We start from the raw sequence: 20,778 nt of genomic DNA on the forward strand, positions 1-20,778 counted from the left end.
TTGTCCACAAATGTCATAGCAGATGGTGAAATATTACATGGGGAGAATCACAGGCTCTAATCTACATTTCATTATTCCACATAGCACCACCCACAGGCTCGTCTTCAGCACCTAGAAAGATATTGGCATTGCATGCAGAGTCCAGAAGGTTTTAAGAAAAGTGATAGGCAGAGAAATCAAGGGCCAGAATCAAACCGGGTCACAGTGAAAAATAGTGGGAAGGTGACAAGTAATGTTAAAAAGACAAGCCTTAAGGCTTTGTGCCTTAACGACCGGAGCATTCGCAATAAAGTGGATGAATTAATCGCGCAAATAGACGTAAATGGTATGATATAGTCGGGATTACAGAGACATGGCTGCAAGGTGACCAGGGATGGGAAATAAACATCCAGGGGTATTCAGTATTTAGGAAGGACAGACAAAAAGCAAAAGGCGGTGGAGTTGCATTGCTGGTTAAAGAGGAAATTAACACAATAGTGAGGAAAGATATTAGCTCTGACGATGTGGAATCTGTATGGGTAGAGCTGAGAAACACTAAGGGGCAAAAAACATTAGTGCGGGTTGTTTCTAGACCCCCAAACTGCAGTGGTGATGATGGTAATGGCATTAAACAGGAAATTAGAGACGCATGTGACAAAGGAACATCTGTAATTATGGGTGACATTAATCTGCATATAGACTGGGCAAATCAAATTAGTCACAATACCTTAGAGGAGGAATTCTTGGAGTGTATACGGGATGGTTTTCTGGACCAATACGTTGAGGAACCAACTAGAGAACAGGCCAACCTAGACTGGGTATTGTGCAATGAGAGGGCAATAATTGACAATCTAGTGGTGCGAGACCCCTTGGGGATGAGCGACCATAATATGATAGAATTCTTCATCAAGATGGAGAGTGACGTAGTTGATTCTGAGACTTGGGTCCTGAATATTAGTAAAGGAAACTACGAAGGTATGAAGCGCGAGTTGGCTATGATGGATTGGGAAATGTTACTTAAAGGGATGTTGGTGGATAGGCAATGGTAAATATTTAAAGAGTGCATGGATGAACTGCAACAATTGTTTATCCCTGTCTGGCACAAAAGTAAAATGGGAAAGGTAGCAAAACCACGGCTTACAAGGGAAATTAGAGATAGCATTAGATCCAAGGAAGAGGCATATAAATGTGCCTGAAAAAACAACAGACCTGAGGATTGGAAGCAGTTTAGAATTCAGCAAAGGAGAACCAAGAGATTGATTAAGAAGGGGAAAATAGAGTACGAGAGCAAGCTTGCAGGGAACATAAAAACTGACTGTAAAAGTTTCTATAGGTATGTGAAGAAAAAAAGATTGCTGAAGACAAATGTAGGTCCCTTACAGTCAGAAACAGGGGAATTCATTATGGGGAACAAAGAAATGACTGACCAACTAAATACATACTTTGGTTCTGTCTTCATAAAGGAGGACACAAATATCATACCAGAAATGTTGCGGAACACAGGGCTTAGTGAGAGAGAGGAACTGAAGGAAATCAGTATGAGTAGAGAAGTGGTGTTGGGGAAATTGATGGGATTGAAGGCCGATAAATCTCCAGGGCCTGATGGTCTGCATCCCAGAGTACTTAAGGAAGTGGCCCTAGAAATAGTGGATGCATTGGTGGTCATCTTCCATGATTCGATAGACTCTGGAACAGTTCCTACAGATTGGAGGGTAGCTAAAGTAACCCCACTATTTAAAAAGGGAGGTAGAGAGAAAGCAGGTAATTATAGACCAGTCAGCCTGATGTCGGTATTGGGGAAAATTCTAGAGTCCATTATCAAAGATTTTATAGCAGAGCACTTAGAGAACAGTGGTAGAATCGGGCAGAGTCAGCATGGATTTACGAAAGGGAAATCATGCTTGACAAATCTGCTAGAATTCTTCGAGGATGTAACTAGTAGAGTTGATGAGGGGGAGTCAGTGGATGTGGTTTATTTGGACTTTCAGAAGGCTTTCAACAAAGACCAACATAAGAGGATAGTGTGTAAAATTGAAGCGCATGGGATTGGGGGTAGTGTATTGCGATGGATAGAAAATTGGTTGGCGGACAGGAAACAAAGAGTAGGGATAAATGGGTCTTTTTCCGAATGGCAGGCAGTGACTAGTGGGGTACTGCAGGGATCGGTGCTAGGACCCCAGCTATTCACAACATATATTAATGATTTAGATGAGAGAACTAAATGTAATATCTCCAAATTTGCAGATGACACAAAACTGGGTGGGAGGGTGAGTTGTGAAGAGGATGCAGAGAGGCTTCAGGGTGATTTGGAACAAGTTGAGTGAGTGGGCTAATGCATGGCAGATGCAGTATAATGTGGATAAATGTGAGGATATCCAATTTGGTAGCAAAAACAGGAAGGCAGATTATCTGAATGGCTATAAAGTGAGAGAGGGGAATATGCAGCGAGACCTGGGTGTTCTCGTACACCAGTCACCAAAGGTAAGCAAGCAGGTGCAACAGGCAGTAAAAAGGCAACTGGTATGTTGGCCTTCATAGCGAGAGGATTCAAGTACAGGAGCAGGGATGTCTTGCTGCAATTATACAGGGCCTTGGTGAGGCCACACCTGGAATATTGTGCGCAGTTTTGGTCTCCTTATCTGAGAAAGGATGTTCTTGCTATAGAGGGAGTGCAGTGAAGGTTTACCAGACTGATTCCTGGGTTGGCAAGACTGACGTATGAAGAGAGATTGAGTCGGTTAGCATTATATTTGCTGGAGTTCAGAAGAGTGAGGGGGGAACTCATAGAAACCTATAAAATTGTAACAGGACTTGACAGGGTAGATGCAGGATGGATGTTCCCGATGGTGGGGGAGTCCAGAACCAGGGGTCAAGGATACAAGGTAAACCTTTCAGGACTGAGATGAGGAGAAATTTCTTAACCCCGAGAGTGGTGAGCCTGTGGAATTTGCTACCACAGAAAGCAGTTGAGGCCAAAACATCTTATGTTTTCAAGAAGGAGTTAGATATAGCTCTTGGGTCCAAAGGGATCAAAGGGTATGGGGTGAAAGTGGGAACAGGTTACTGAGTTGGATGATCAGCCATGATCATAATGAATAGCAGAGTAGGCTTGAAGGGCCAAATGGTCTACTCCTGCTCCTATTTTCTATGTTTCTATGTTTACAGTTGTGAAATTTCACAAAAGATCAAACTTGCACTTCATGTTGTACAGGCCGAAAAAAAAAGCATTGCATTTCAGAAAGCCATTTGTTCCCTGTTGGAAATTGGTTATCTCCACATTGTAACATTGTTCTGAAGCTGAAGCCTCAGGCATTACAATTCCTCCAGCAGCTATTGGACAGTACGTTATGTAACAGTATGCACTTCCTCACCGTGTATAAGATCCACTGGATTCAGTTATCCAGCTGGTGGTGGAACCTTGCGATAAGGTTTTGCCACATAGCGCTCTATATATTTCTCTATTTTTAAAAAATTCATTCATGGGATGTGGGCGTCGCTGGCCAGGCCAGCATTTATTGCCCATTCCAAATTGCCCTTGAGAAGGTGGTGGTGAGCTGCCTTCTTGAACCACTGCAGCACATGTGGGGTAGGTAAACCCACAGTGCTGTTAGGAAGGGACAAGAGGACTGCTGGGTAAGTAAACCTATATATTCGGGCAGTTTAAAATAACTTACCTTTTGTTGCAGCAGCTTTTTCTGAAGCAGCGATAGTGTGAGCGAGGTGTCAGCTGGGAAGGTGAGTTTCAGTTTAAAATAACACCTTTCGTTTTGGCGGACAAGGGGACTGCTGGGTAAGTAAACCTATATATTCGGGCAGTGGCTAAACCTGAAACACTACACGTGTAGTGTCTCCCACCAATCCTCCTCCTCTAACCAAAAAAAAAGGACTCTTGTGTGGAGGGTTTGGTAAGGTAAGGTTTTCCTTTATTTTTACTTAATCTCTGTGTCAATTTAGAGCAGAGGGGATGGAAGCTAGGGCAGTTGCATGCTCCTCTTGCAGGATGTGGGAGGTAAGGGTAACCACTTGTGCCCCTGCTGACTTCACCTGTGAGAAGTGCACCCAACTCCAGCTCTTCACAGACCGCGTTAGGGAACTGGAGCTGGATGAATTTCGGATCATTCAGGATGCTGAGGGGGTGATAGCGAGCAGTTATAGGGAAGTAGTGACACCTAAGTTACAGGATAAAGGTAGCTGGGTGACAGTCAGGGGAGGGAAAGGGAATAGGCGCACAGTGCAGAGATCCCCTGTGGCCGTTCCCCTCAATAATACGTATACCGTTTTGGATACGGTTGGGGGGGGACGACCTACCAGAGGAAAGCCACAGTGGCCAGGTCTCTGGCACTGAGCCTGGCTCAGTGGGGAAGGGGGGAGAATAGGAGAGCGATAGTGATAGGAGATTCAATGGTTAGAGGAACAGACAGGAGATTCTGTGGTCGCGAACGAGACTCCCGGACGGTATGTTGCCTCCCGGGTGCCAGGGTCAGGGATGTCTCGGATCGAGTCCACAGGATTCTTAAGGGGGAGGGGGAGCAGCCAGAGGTCGTGGTACATATCGGTACCAATGACATAGCTAGGAAAAGGGATGAGGACCTGAAAAACGAATATAGGGAGTTAGGTTGGAAGCTGAAAGGCAGGACGAGCAAAGTAGTAATCTCAGGATTGTTACCGGTGCCACGTGCTAGTGAGGCTAGAAACAGAGAGCGAGTGCAGCTGAACACGTGGCTACAGAACTGGTGTAGGAGGGAGGGATTCAGATATGTAGATCATTGGGATACCTTCTGGGGAAGGTGGGACCTGTACAAGAAGGACGGGTTGCATCTGAACTGGAGGGGCACCAATATCCTGGGCGAGAGGTTTGCTAGAGCTCTTCGGGAGGGTTTAAACTAGTTTGGCAAGGGGATGGGAATCGGAGCCACGGAGCAGTGGATGGGGTAGCTGTTGAACAGGCAGATACCGAGTGCATAGAGTCTGTGAGGAAGGTTAGACAGTTGACAGGGCAAAGTTGCAGCCAGTATGATGGGTTGAAGTGTGTCTATTTTAACGCAGGAAGTGTCAGGAATAAGGGTGATGAACTTAGAGCATGGATCAGTACTTGGAGCTTAGATGTTTATTTATTTTTTATTTCGAGATACAGCACTGAAACAGGCCCTTCGGCCCACCGAGTCTGTGCTGACCATCAACCACCCATTTATACTAATCCTACACTAATTCCATATTTCTACCACATCCTCACCGGTCCCTATATATTTCCCTACCACCTACCAAGACGAGGGGCAATTTATAATGGCCAATTTACCTATCAACCTGCAAGTCTTTGGCATGTGGGAGGAAACCGGAGCACCCGGAGGAAACCCACGCAGACACAGGGAGAACTTGCAAACTCCACACAGGCAGTACCCAGCGGGTCGCTGGAGCTGTGAGGCTGCGGTGCTAACCACTGCGCCGCCAATGTTGTGGCCATTACGGAGACGTGGATATCACAGGGGCAGGAATGGATGTTGGATGTTCTGGGGTTTAGATGTTTCAAAAGGAATAGGGAGGGAGGTAAAAGAGGTGGGGGAGTGGCATTGTTAATCAGGGATAGTATCACAGCTGCAGAAAGGGAGGTCGTCGAGGAGGGTTTGTCTACTGAGTCATTATGGGTGGAAGTCAGAAACAGGAAAGGAGCAGTCACTTTTTTGGGAGTTTTCTATAGACCCCCCAATAGCAACAGAGACATGGAGGAACAGATTGGGAGGCAAATTTTGGAAAGGTGCAGAAGTAACAGGGTTGTTGTCATGGGTGACTTCAACTTCCCTAATATTGATTGGAACCTCCTTAGCACAAATAGTTTGGATGGAGCAGTTTTTGTCAGGTGTGTCCAGGAAGGTTTCCTGACTCAATATGTAGATAGGCCGACTAGAGGGGAGACTATGTTGGACTTGGTGCTTGGCAACAAACCAGGCCAGGTGGCAGATCTCTCGGTGGGAGAGCATTTCGGTGATAGTGATCACAACTCCCTGACCTTTACTATAGTCATGGAGAGGGACAGGAGCAGACGGGATGGGAAAATATTTAATTGGGGGAGGGGGAATTACAATGCTATTAGGCAGGAACTGGGGAGCATAAATTGGGAACAGATGTTCTCAGGGAAATGCACGACAGAAATGTGGAGGTTGTTTAGGGAGCACTTGCTGCGACTGCTGGATAGGTTTGTCCCGATGAGGCAGGGAAGGGATGGTAGGGTGAAGGAACCTTGGATGACAAGAGATGTGGAACAGCTAGTCAAAAGGAAGAAGGAAGCTTACTTAAGGTTGAGGAAGCAAGGATCAGACAGCGCTCTAGAGGGTTACAAGGTAGCCAGGAAGGAACTGAAGAATGGATTTAGGAGAGCTAGAAGGGGACATGAAAAAGTCTTGGAGGGTAGGATTAAGGAAAATCCCAAGGCGTTCTACACTTATGTGAGGAACAAGAGGATGGCCAGAGTGAGCGTAGGGCCGATCAGGGATAGTGGAGGGAACTTGTGCCTGGAGTCGGAGGAGGTAGGGGAGGTCCTAAATGAATACTTTGCTTCAGTATTCACTAGTGAGACGGACCTGGTCGTTTGTGAGGACAGCATGGAACAGGCTGATATGCTCGAACAGGTTGAGGTTAAGAGGGAGGATGTGCTGGAAATTTTGAATGATATGAGGACAGATAAGTCCCCGGGGCCAGACGGGATATACCCAAGGATATTACGGGAAGCGAGGGAAGAGATTGCTGCACCTTTGGCGATGATCTTTGCGTCTTCACTGTCCACTGGAGTAGTACCGGATGATTGGAGGGTGGCAAATGTTGTTCCCTTGTTCAAGAAAGGGAATCGGGATAACCCTGGGAATTATAGACCAGTCAGTCTTACGTTGGTAGTGGGAAAATTATTGGAGAGGATTCTGTGAGACAGGATTTATGATTATTTGGAAAAGCATGGTTTGATTAGAGACAGTCAGCATGGCTTTGTGAGGGGCAGGTCATGCCTCACAAGCCTTATTGAATTCTTTGAAGATGTGACAAAACGCATTGATGAAGGAAGAGCAGTGGATGTGGTGTATATGGATTTTAGCAACGCGTTTGATAAGGTTCCCCATGGTAGGCTCATTCAGAAAGTGAGGAGGCATGGGATTCAGGGAAAGTTGGCTGTCTGGATACAAAATTGGCTGGCCCATAGAAGTCAGAGGGTGGTAGTAGATGGAAAGTATTCAGCATGGAGCTCGGTGACCAGTGGTGTTCCACAAGGATCTGTTCTGGGACCTCTGCTCTTTGTGATTTTTATAAATGACTTGGATGAGGAAGTGGAAGGCTGGGTTAGCAAGTTTGCCGATGACACAAAGGTTGCTGGAGTTGTGGATAGTGTGGAAAGCTGTTGTAGGTTGCAACGGGACATTGACAGGATGCAGAGCTGGGCTGAGAAGTGGCAGATGGAGTTCAACCTGGAAAAGTGTGAAGTGATTCATTTTGGAAGGTCGAATTTGAATGCGGAATACAGGCTTAAAGACAGGATTCTTGGTAGTGAGGAGGAACAGAGGGATCTTGGGGTCCAGGTCCATAGATCGCTCAAAGTTGCCACCCAAGTTGATAGGGTTGTTAAGAAGGCGTATGGGGTGTTGGCTTTCATTAACAGGGGGATTGAGTTCAAGAGCCGCGAGGTTATGCTGCAGCTCTATAAGGCCCTGGTTCGACCACACTTGGAATATTGTGTTCAGTTCTGGTCGCCTCATTATAGGAAGGATGTGGAATCTTTAGAGAGGGTGCAGAGCAGATTTACCAGGATGCTGCCTGGACTGGAGGGCATGTCCTACCAAGAAAGATTGAGGGAGCTAGGGCTTTTCTCATTGGAGCGAAGAAGGATGAGAGGTGACTTGATAGAGGGATTCAAGATGATGAGAGGCATAGATAGAGTGGATAGTCAGAGACTTTTTCCCAGGGTGGAAAGGGCTACCACCAGGGGGCATAATTTTAAGGTGATTGGAGGAAGGTTTCGGGGAGATGTCAGAGGTAGGTTCTTTACACAGAGAGTGGTGGGTGCGTGGAATGCGCTGCCAGCGGTGGTAGTAGAAGCAGATACATTAGGGGCATTTAAGCGACTCTTGGATAGGTACATGGATGATAGTAGAATGAAGGGTAGGTAGTTAGTTTGATCTTAGAGTAGGTTAAAGGTTCGGCACAACATCGTGGGCCGAAGGGCCTGTACTGTGCTGTACTGTTCTATGTTCTATCTATAAAGGCTCCAGGGATGAGGAATTGCAGTTATGTGGGTTGACTGGAGAAGGTGGGGTTGTTTACTTAGATCAGAGAAGACTAAGAAGCAGTTTGATAGGTGTTTAAAATCACAAAGGTTTAGACAGAGTAAATAAAAAGAAACTGTTGCCAACGGCTGACGAGCGGACAATCATAAGACACAGATTTAAGGCGAATGGCAGAAGAACCAGAGATGATATGAGGGAAAACCTTTTTATGTAACGAGTGCTTAAGGTTTGGAATGCGTTGCCTGACAGGATGGTGAAAACAGATTCAACTGTAGCTTTCAAAAGGGAAATGGATAAGTACCTGAAGGAGAAAAAATTGCAGGGAAATAGGGAAAGATCTGTGGATTGGGTCTAACTGGACTGCTCTTAGAAAGAGCCAGCAGATACTTGATGGGCCAAATGGCTTCCTTCTGCACTGTACTATTCTCTGATTCTATGAAAGCTAATCACTAACTATATGTCTCTCTAGCTACACGTTGTGATTCTACATATACATCTTCACCAGCATTTATGAAACCAAAAAAAAAATGAATATTGGTCTGTGTTTCCATGTTGTTTGTGGAAACCTCCCATGTGCTTAGGGAGACAGAACTAATACTGGTTGCAGTAATGAAGTAATTAAAAATACAGAAGATAATAAAAGCCTGAATCCAGCACTAACGACTGAAGCCCACATCAAACTAATTTGAGAATTTGATTAGGTGAAGTTCAAGGTCAACGTGTTGGCAGTGAAGACCCTTGAGATGAGTCTCCCATGCAGTGGGCTCTTTTCTGTGATGTAACTGACAACAACAAGCCCCCACCCTCCCCAACTCCTTCTGTCATGTGATCAGCAGCAGCTCCACTGCAAACACCAGGAGCTGCAGTTTCATGCTGGTCTGAAAATCACCACAGCTTGGAGAAGCTATGTTAAACTTCCCAAGCATCGTCTTCAGGACATCCCAAAGCATTTCACAGCCTTATTGCACTTTGAGTTGTAACCACCGTTGTAATGTAGGAAATGTGGCAGCTAGTTTGTGCAAAGCAAGGTTCCACAAACAGCAATGTGATAAATGATCAGAAAGCCTGTATTAATGGTATTGGTTGATGGATCAGTATTGGCCGATACAGCAGGATAGTGGCCCTGCTCCTACGAGAGCGCATGGGGAGGAGCTTTGGTTTAGTGTCTCATCTGAAAGATGGCAGCTGAATGATAACCCGATTCCTCCTTTTTTGGATTAAAGACCTCCATTTTTTTTCAAAAAACAAAAGTTCTGGGGGTGGAACTGGTCCAAGCCAGTAACGCAGAGCAAGCTCACAAAAAATTGGCTCATTTTATACCACTTTCCCCAATGACTTCATGAGCCTTTTGCGTGTGTCTGGCTAAGATCAGTTTCACATGTGTGGGATTGTAACAGGCGCTGAGCTGGCCCAGCACATCCTAAGTATCGACATCCATTTGATGCTGTCAGACTGGACCTGCTCAGATATTTTGACGGCCAAAGACAGAGTGCAAATGGCTTTTTCACAGACTCTGGAAAGATAACCCTCCATTGTGATTGGCTGAAAGATGGCCAGTAAGAAAGACTTCTGATAGTGCTGTTAACTGTGTGGATCCCACATGTCAGGAGTTCATTGCAGTAGTGTAAAAGTGGCATTAAACAGTGCCTCCTTTCAATAATGGACTATGAGTTTGTACAAATAGCTGAACTAAAGTTTCTTCCTAAGTTAATATTCTTGCTAGCCCCTTATCCTCTTTCTGTCCCTTTCTACATTCACACCATCTCTTCTCGGCCACGAACAATGAATGAGGCTGTTGGGCCTACTGACGTCTTCACAGATGCTGTCAATGCCATTCCTTAGCTGATCCACCAGCAGGCCTGACTAAACATGCTAGAAGGAATTCTATGGCCAGTTTTCCTGCAGTTCCACTAAAGCCTAGTGAAACTCAGTGCCGTTATCAGCTAACTGAGTTTCAAGCTTTTCTCCTCCTCTAATTAGCAGAACAATACTCCACTAATGTCAACTCCAGCCCGTTACCATGCTAATTGTGAAAGGAGACACACAATGGCTGCACCTATTCACACAAATGCCAGAGATTAGCAGCAGCAATCAGAAAGTACAGCATCCCTTGTAGTCCAACTTGCTATCTATTTATAAATCAGAAATTCACCTCCCTTCAATTAAGAGAGCCATTCATATGTTTCATTCTGTGACTAAAGAGGAAGCCCAGGTACTTAGCACAGCACGCCCTGTGGCTACTGCTTAAATTAAAGGCAGCAAATACTTTGAATTAAATACTTTGAATATGAAGTATCTACCTGAGAGGTGCTCCTCATTATCCTGTTTCTTTGGCTGAGACTATTTTCAATACATGGAATGCTCTCCATTCGCAGCCAACATATCAGTCTGGTTTCTAAACCAACTGGAAGAGGACTCTCGAAACTCAATGAGGAAATGGCCTTATATTTTCTTCATTAAAAAAAGCAGCACAAACAGATTAAATGTATTACAAGCAATACTCGGAACGGGAGGTGCCCTTCAGAGAATCAAATGACTGCAATCACCCAGATGAATGCACAATACTCATTCACATAAGCTTTTGGGGACCTACCAAGGTGCCCTCCGATATTTTAGGAACCAAGATATCTGCTGAGTTTAAAAGCACACAAACGTTACAAGGGAGAAATGATTGGAAGTTCAAATGGAACTTGGCTCAAGAACTACCATCTCTTTTAAGAGCTGGCATCTGAAAAGCAATTGGTCTCCAACCCACAGCAGTAATCCCAGTGGTAAATGCGATAGTGATTCAGCCACCTTGTCCCACTAACGAGATACAATTTCCTGTTAGCGTCACTTCGAAATGTAATTCAGTTCAATAGTTCATCAACGGTAATTCCATCAGTCACTGGGTAATAACACTAAAGTTGGACTGCAGAAAATACACACTGCTGAAATTGAAAAAAACCAGAAAAAGAATATTTTAAGAGAACCACATCTTACCTTGTGATTTTCACTGCCTGGTTTAAGAAAGGGGAACTCCTCATGTTTCCTCTAGATCTGAGTCATGAGGGAACTGCCCATCGTGGTCTCCTGGGTCTGAGGGAGGACTGGGCACTTCTGCGCCTGCACGAGCCCTAACCATCCATATCCAATCCTGTTGAAACAAAAGAGGATCCAGAGTGTAACCTCAAATCACACAATTATTAAAAATAACTCGACAGGTCTGTACAGATTTCCTCATTAGACCAAGCGTGACTGATCCCAGGGATTTACAACATCCGCATGACATACCGGAGAAGTTTTAACATGCACAGAGAAGTTTTTTTTCATTTCAACATTGAAGCTATGACAAAATCAGAACAGTTTGGCACTCATGGGGAATAAGTCCTTCAGTCGCTGAGTAGTGACATTGTAAGCGATTGAAAATGAGAACTGGCAGAAAGTGACAAGCTTATTCTCTGCTTTAGTAAAAAAAAAAATTTTTTAAGTGCGACTCAGAAATATTTATTCAGCATGGCAGCTGAAATAGAATACCTGAAATGTTAAGTCTTGCACCACCTGCTGTGGCCTTTTACGAGAAGGCCGTAGGTCCAAGTCACCGTACAGGGGGGTTGAGCACAAAATGAAGGCCAACATTCTCAGTGTCGTACTGAGGGAGTGCTGCACTGTTGGAGATGCCATTTCTTGGACGAAGTATTAAACCGAGGCTATGTCTGCTCTCTTAGCTGAGCATAAAAGACCCCAAGGCACCAAAGAGCAGGGGAGTTCTCCCAAGCGTCCTGGCCAATGTTTACATGTCAACCAACACCTAAAAACAGAGTATCTGGTCAATAACACATGGCTGTTTGAGAGGGCTTACTGTGCGCGAACTGTCTACTGTGTTTCCTACACTACAGCATTGACTTCGTTGGTTGCAAAGTGCTTTGAAAGGCGCTGTTTAAAAACAAGCCATTCCTTTTAGTAGGTTTCTGAACTTTTTTTTAAAAAATGGAATTGGAGCCTGTAACAAAGCTTTAAGATGCAACTGGAAGAACGGCAGATCCTGAAAATGTGAAATGAAGAAGGAAAATGCACCACAGGCCTGTGAGCATCGGTGATGGGAAATGACAGCATTAACGTTTCAAACATTCGAAAGTGAGAATGGGTCTTGTATCCGCATATTCACCTCCCGTTTCTCTTCACAGATGTTCACAAACTCTTGTTTTTCCAGCATCTTCTGGTTTTATGTTTTCAAATGAAACAGGTCGTCAAAGCCGCCACAGCACCACACAAAACACTGAAGCAGGGAAGTACCTTCACCAATTCAAATCACTGCCCCTGAAATGCTGATCATTTCTCTTGGGGAAAGCACGTGCCTGGGCAATTTTGAGACAAACTATTTGGGGGAGAGACCAGTAAAAAGAAAAGAAACTAAGGATGACTATGAGGGTCATCATAAGGACTAAAATATTTCTACCTAGCTTTGCGCTAAGTAGAAATGAGCGGTGAATTGCATCCCAGCATTACTACAGCACAAGAATGCAAGTAAACCCGGAGATAAGAAGCAATATTCAACCCATCACAACTAGCTATTTTTGCACAGGAAGCGTCTAAGCTTTCTCCTTTTGAGCTACTTAGGTGCATGCCACGGAGTCGCGGCACCAAGTTTTAAAAAGTTTAAATCTGTGTCCCCAGTAATTTATGTGCATCTTAAGTTACTCGTACTAAAAAGATCTTGGTATTCTGACTGAGCTAATAAGGAAGTATAACTAACAGACCTTTTCAAACCCACAAAATTCAAATAAGGAATAGAAGTGGGCAAAACATGCAAGCACAAATAGTACTTGGCTTTTGTGGGCTGAGGCTCCGGGGCCTATAATGACCCACAGGCCTCAGCCTGGATAGCCTGCCCCTGGGCCGTAGCTTGGATAGTCTGCCTGGGGCCGTAGCTCACCTGGCCTGCTCGAGTTCTAGCACATTTACTCTTTCTCCATCAAAAGCAAAACTTTGTGGCTGCTGGAAATCTGAAATAAAAACATGCTGGAAATACACAACAGCACTGAAAAGTCATCGACCTGAAACATTGGATGCAATTTTATGCCCTCCCCGGTGGTGGGTTTGGATGCGGGGAGAGCATAAAATCCAGCTGGATTGTGGTGAGGGACCCCGCCTCCATCAAAATTTAGTCACCGCTAATTGAGACCCCTAACTGGGGAATTAACTCCAATTAATGGCCTCTTCCCACCACAGCAGCAATTACTCGTGTGGCGGGCGGCCCTGTCGCTGCATGGGAAGGACGGCATGAAAAACCCTGTGGGCTGCTTCTTGGCTGCGGGGTATGGGGGGTCCCTTGTTTAAAGACACTTAGTGCCTGAGCGAGGGACCCAGCAACGGGAAAGGGGGGGCCCACTGAGGGCCCCCCCCCCAGCCCTTGCTGCTGACAGCCCCCCACCCCCTACCCCACAACCCCACCCTGCGAGACCCCTCCCACCCCGACTTACCTTAAGCCTGGTTCCAGCGCCGCTCCTCAGTGTCTGGTCACCGCAGCTACAGCAGCAGCCACCGCCTCCCCGCTGGAACTGCAGCTGCTGGCCTCTGATTGGCCAGCAGCTCTGCAAGGCCGCGACTTCTGCGACAGGGTCCTAAATCATACGGAAGGCCCATCGCTGTCCAATAGGTGCCTGATTGGCACTAAATTCAACGGGCCTTCTGTACAAGAGGCGATGCGAGAATCTTGGTGTTGGTTTCCGCCAATGTCAAGAGCCCTGCCGTCAGCACAAAATTCCGCCCATTAACTCTGCGACTCTCTCCATAGATGGAGCCAGACTTGCTGAGTGTTTCCTGCATTTTTTTCAACTCTTCCTTCAGGATATCTAATTGTATTTTCAATAAATGTGTTTTCCCTATATTATTTTACTTGGTAGCTTATTCTAAACATTTATCATTCTGGTTGAGGTGGTTTTTCTTCATATCTCTTCTGAATTTACTTACTATTCATTTCCATTGATGTCCTCTGGTCCTATGCCATTGGCTTTTTCTGTAATAGCAGTAATGTGGGTTTACTGTGTAAAGAAATCCTGTTTTACCTCTTGAATTTGAAGCCTCAACAGCATAACCAGAATTCATTTCTACTCTAGGTTATTCCCATCTCTTGCAATTTGGCAGCTCAGAGACAAGACCACCAAAAGAATGAGAGCAGAAAATTCTGCAAGCACACAGCGGGCCAGTCACCATACGTCAATATCGGAGATGAAATTTCATTATGAAGGAATGAAGGGTCAAACCTGAACAGTTCCAACATTTCAAACTTTTACTTCAAATTTGCAATATTCGTAATTTTATCATAAGCCAAAATTAAATGTCACTTTTCAGATGTTAATCAAACTGCTATGATTCACTGGACGTCAAAGTTGACAGACAATAGTGGGAGGAAGGATACTAAATACTGCATGTAGGTTTTGAAACTCATCGTGACCATTTTTCATAGCTCCTGGGAGACTGACCTACAATATCAACTCCAAGTAGGGAGGAGTTTAACTGCCAGATGCATTCTCAAAGCTGTTACTGTTCACAAAGACATGCGAGTGTTTTCCATCAATGACATGGCATCTTAGTGGGAGGAAAGGACTGCTTTGAGCAATAATTGGAAGCTTTAGTGCAAGGTGTTGCTGTTTTCTACCACTATCTTCTTTACTTTCAACAATTTACATTTATATAGCGCCTTTAACATGGCGAAATGTCCCAAGGCACTTCATAGGAGAGTTATCAAACAAAATTTGATACCGAGCCACATGCAGAGTATTAGGAAAGGTGAGAGGTAGGTTTTAAAGAGTGTCTTAAAGGAGGAAGCAGAGGCAGAGGGGTTTAGGGAGGGAATTCCAGAGTATAGGGCCTGGGTAGCTGGAGGTACGTCCATCAATGGTGGAGTGATTAAAATCAGGGACATGCAAGAGGTCAGAATTGGAGGAACGCAGGTTTCTCAGTGTTGTTGGGCTGGAGGAGGTTACAGTAATAGGGAGGGGCATGGCCACAGAAGGATTTAAAATCAAGGTTGAGAATTTTAATACTGAGATGCGACTGGACAGGGAGTATGTTAGCTAGCATAGGAGTTCAACTGAAAACCATCTGGGGTTTTCATATTTCAATGTTATGGGAGAAGAAATATCCCTTATATTTCTCTATCTCCCCAAAAGCCAGTATTACAAATATCATCCTTCCCCACAATGCAGAACAGGAAAAGGGATGTGCATATTAGACGCTATACCAGCGCTTCTTGTCGCGTCCATTCAGCAGGCACAGCAGATGGCATTTTATGATACCAATTACCTCACTGTGACGTCTGTTGCTAAGTGTCGTCAGGAAGCTCTTGCCAATGACTCTCCACGAGCAACCTTTCAAGCGCCTGTATCCATCTGCACGTATTTTTAAGCAGTGGATTACTATATTGACGCCAGCAATAAGAGCTTAAACAGAAGTGGCTCACTACTACTGCTAACTCTCCTGTATATTCAACACATCAGATTTATCCATCACTCAGGGAAGCAAACAGGAGCCAAGTGAACACATAATCCAACTCTGTTTGGCTGCTTATATACATAATGGCACAAAAATTCAAGTTGATTTTTTTGGGCTGATTTCCAAAACTTGCTGGCACAATACATGCTCTTTTAAAAAATTCCATCTTCCCACTCCCTCCCCAAATTTCCTTCGCCCCTCCCTGGTAGCTGCTGACTTATGCTGAAATACTGTTCTACAGGGTTGGCTGCCTTCCCGGATCCAGACCCAACAACCATTCTTCATGTCTGAGTCTGGACCAGTGTTTATCAACATTTCAGGTGGGACACGGTGAGAGGAAAATAGGAAAATAAAAATCTGACCCCATCCCCTTACCAGCTTCATCCCAAGACCTACATGGAAGCAACTGGCTCCTACCATGAGATCATGGATTGTAGAGTGAGATTTACCAAAATAATCCTGGTCGAGGGTTATATGAACATAACCACACCACACACCCATACAAAGTTTTGTTGCTCCAAGTCTACTGGCACATCTCCCATGGCATTGCTCACAGGAAGTCTGGGCTCTGAACAGCAACAAATTGCATTGATATATCACTAATGAAGCAAAACATCCCAAGGATGCGTCAAAGGAGTGCTAATCAAACAGAATTTTATGCTGAGCCACATAAAGATATCGGAACAGCGGACGACAAGCTTGGTCAGAGGTAGGTATTAAGGAGTGTCGCAAAAGGAGGAAAGCAAGGAAGAGGAGGAGGAGGTGTTCAGGGCAGGAATTCCAGAGTTTTGGGCCTGGGTAACTCGAGGCACAGCCACCAATAGTGCAGCAATGAAAACCTGGGATGCTCAAGAACCCAAAATTAGAGGAGCGCAGATATCTCAGAGGGTTGCGGGGCTGAAGGAGTTTAGAGAGAGGGAGAGGCGAGAGCACAGAGGGATTTGAAAACAAGGATGGAAAGTTTAAAACTGAAGAATTGTCAGACTGAGAATCAATGTAAGTCAGTAAGCACAGGACTGATGGGTGAGTGGGACTAGTTGTGTGATAGGACAAGGGCAGCAGAATTCAAGGCTCTATACTAAGGTTGTGATCTTCAGCTGCCAAAATGTGTTTAGTTTGGCCTGCCCCTTTAAAGGTACAGAAGCGAGTTAAACAGGCAAATCCAGGCAATTGTAGCTGCTACTAATTTTCATGCATGAAGTCAGAGGATCCAGCATAATATGGCAGAGTTTCCTCAGCTATTTGTAAGATTTACAGCTGGCTAACAAAGCGTGACCCTCCACGAGAATTCAGATGAACTGCACAGACTAACCCCAAGTGTCCCAGCATCCCCTGATCTGTCGTCTCCCAGGCACCGCTGTCTCACCTCTTTCATCAGCTGTGCAGCTAGCGGCCATTTGCTACCCGCTCTCCTGATTCGCTCCTGCTTCCCGCTCGACACTCTCGACTAAAATTAAGCAGCAATTTGCCTTACTGTGCTGGTGAAACATCACAGCCGACTAGACAGCTGAGATTAAATTGCAGCGGCAATCTCCACAGCTGCTATGCTCTGCCAGCACACAGAAGCAAAGTGATGTGCCAGCATCTCATCACTCTGATGTGATGTCCCGTCAGTGTGGGACCAGACGCAGACTACTGGAGGGGGCAAACCAGGCAGGAGAGTTAACAGATACTCACTAAAACACAGGTTATCCACTGCTGCATTCATTTTGAGCAGAAGCAATGGTAAAATATTTTGGCGGTGCAGAACAAAATTAAGAAATAAGTTTTGTTAGCAAATGGGTTATTCTTTTAAGCAGTGTCAAACCTTCCTCAGAACAAATTTAAATGCAAGTGTATTTTCCTGAATGATGGAAACAATCCTAAATTTCACTAGGTCTTGCACTATCTGATGTCAGAAGGACAAGTCAGTCCACAGGAACTGTCCCTGGTCCTGCACATCTGCCCTGCAAGCTTTAGAGATCCAGGTTGCTGTTTCTGATAGGCTAAGCAGGGAGCCAAGATGTTTTGTTGCATATATGATCTTAAAAGATCAGAGTAAGGAAAACATACAATCTGTAATAGGCCAAGCTCATTCCTTTCAGTGGATGCGAAGTTCCAACCCAAACAAAAAGTCTGAAAAATGACGGTCTCGAATATTAAACTAATTGAGATTGATGCATCTCCAAGTCAAATATTGAGCATCCCTCAATGATTTGTGTGTCAGAACACTGCTTGGTATCGTACTAAGATGTACAACAACAATGTGCATTTAAGGAGTGTCTTTCATGTAATAAATAGTCCAAGACATATGAATATTAAGACAGGTGACCCAAAGTCTTGCTGAAGTAGCTTGTATGGAGCGCCTGGAGAGAGCGAGAGAGAGGAAGATTACTCTGCAGTCTGCGCCGAGTTAGCCCTTTGCTGACCATGATCACACAAGCAGAATTACCTTGATGGGCAACTGCACTAATCTGATTGACGGTGCAGTCCTTCCAAAGTTTCCCGTTATTTATATAAAATGATTGTTGATTAGTCCGTGCCTTCAAGAGCAGAGAAAACTGTGGAGGTGGAAACAAAGGGCAACGTGCAACACTCAAATCCTACTGAACAGTTTCTATTGAAGGAGTCTGCCTTCCACATTTCACACTGGTCCAACACCAGAGTCTTCATGCTTCATCACACCAATACTAGCCATTCACCGTGTTTGCACAGAACAAACGGTCACTCATCACATCTCTTTCTGACCAGATGCTCCCTTTTCGGATATCCTTGTTATTACAGAAAGATCAAATCATACAACAGCTTGTATTTATATAGCGCCTTTAATGTAGTAAAATGTCCCAAGATGCTTCACAGCAGTTATCCATCAAAATCTGACACCGAACCACATAAGGAGATATTAGGACAGGAGGAGTAGACTTTAAGGTGCAGAGAGAGTGTTAGAAAGGTGAAGAGTGGATGGAGGCTGTTTAGCCCAGTTATCTCAGCACTTCATCTTCCTCTGCAACTTTATCACCGAGAAACTATTAACAACCACAAATCGGTGAGCTGGGGGCCTTTGACCTGACGCTGTTTCTACTTTTCTGATTCGCAAGGAAACATTTTCTGCATTACAACAAAGCATTTTACAGCTGTGCAAGTGATAAACCCCAAACAACACATTTTAGAGGCAATCTTAACTTTTAGCACCCGGCAGAAATCCGACAGGCAGGCACTTAAAATCAGGTGGGAAAACTTACTCTCTGACATTCCGCTCCCTTCCTGCAATCTTCATTTTTAACCTGCTCTTCTGAGAAGGAGCAAAGAACAGCCCGTCTCACCTGCCCTGAAAACCGGGGAAATCTTAAAAGAGGCAGATTAGGCTCCTATGATTGGGGTTTGAGCAAAGGCCTGAGTGATATTTCTCCCAGGTGAAGCTAGCGGGAAGGAGAGGCAGGGCAAGAAGAGGCCCAAAGAGAGAAACATTTTTAACTTGTTTCTGCTTTCCTTGCGGGGTCAATGTCCCTTCTGTGGCCCACGAGGGAAGTTGAAGAATTCCCTGCCCCAGGTTTTCTGCCCTCCCACTTTCCCATTGCGAGATCCTGCATCTTACAATGATGGGTTTGAGAAAACCTCCAACAGCCCAAGGAGTACTTGACCAGGCTGCCTGACTAGCTGTTTGCTATTCTTCAACAGTCATCTCCACCTTCAGTAAGTGTTCCATGTAGCTCAGGTACAATGAACGAGTGTGTGCGAAAAAGAGTTTAAGCAGTAGCTCCCACAGACTAAGGCAGTTCCCAATTTAGGTTTGTGCAAACTTGATGGGCCCCCACAAGAAACGTGTCCAAAAAAAACAAAAATGACTGAACTGTTTCTAACAATGCACTCCTTGGGAAACCAGTCTTTCTGATTGGTATACTGGAGTAAATGATCTGCAGGACTTGGAAACAGCACGTCCCATCAGACCCTGCGAATGGCCAGTCTCACTATGGCCACTCCTGCTCTCTCAATCTGCTCCCTCAGTCTACTTTCTGATTTGTACGTCTCCAACGGCCCTTATTACCGCTATACCCAGTAACTATGCCTTTTAGTTTTAAAGCCCAGGTTGTATATAAAGCAAAATGGGAGTAAAATATATTTATGATTGGCAAAACAGCCTGTTGAAATGAGGATTTTTTTTTAAACACAGCGCGTAGTTATAATCTGGAATGCACTGCCTGAAAGGGTGGTAGAAGCAGATTCAATACTAACTTTAAAAATGGAGTTGGATAAATATTTGAAGAGGAGAAATTTGTAGGGCTATGGAGTAAAGAGCAAGACTAATTGGATAGCTCTGTCAAAGAGCTGGCACAGGTACAATGGGCTGAATGGCCTCCTTCTGTGCTGCAAGATTCTGTAATTTGGGCCAGGTCAGGGATTGAGTAGATACAAAGAGACAGACGGAGGGCACATCCTTCCAGAACTTCACCCCAAAGAAGAAAATCCAGTTGCCACCTAGAGTATCACAAAAACCATCTTAATTCAGTAATTTGCAAATACCTTAAATGCCAAGCCTCACCCAAGCGCCAACAGCTTCCCATTCCCATTGGGAATCCCTGATCCTGACACCAGTGAACTTTGTGGTCAGGAGAGGTCCTCTATTTTACTTCTACATGGTAGGTGGTCGCACCACTAGAGATAGAACTATGGTGCCCAAGCTGGGAAGTCCAAAGTAAGCGCGGGTCAGGTTAAAAGTGCCCCTATAGTAGTACCTCCAACCTCAGTGTGGGAAAGGAAGATCGGGCAGGGCCTATTATGAACAGCCAATCTGCTACCCCCACCCATTTCACTCCTGTCATTGCTGAAATTTGCATCCTATGGCTCCAGTAGTGTGTGCGTCTGTACACCTTACTGTACGCTAAAAATGCATTGTTTTATTTCTTTATATCTGTGAAGCAAAAGAAGCATTTACATGCAAAATGGCTTTAGAAATGCAAGAAAAGCAAGTAGGCCAACTGACCTTTCAAGACTGATCTGTCACTCAATAAAACCACGGACATGGGTTCGAATCCCACCATAGCAGAAGGTGGAATATGAATTCAATTAATAAATCTGGGATTAA

The sequence above is a fragment of the Heterodontus francisci genome, chromosome 5, assembly GCF_036365525.1.
Source record: "Heterodontus francisci isolate sHetFra1 chromosome 5, sHetFra1.hap1, whole genome shotgun sequence".
In the NCBI taxonomy this organism is placed as follows: domain Eukaryota; kingdom Metazoa; phylum Chordata; class Chondrichthyes; order Heterodontiformes; family Heterodontidae; genus Heterodontus; species Heterodontus francisci.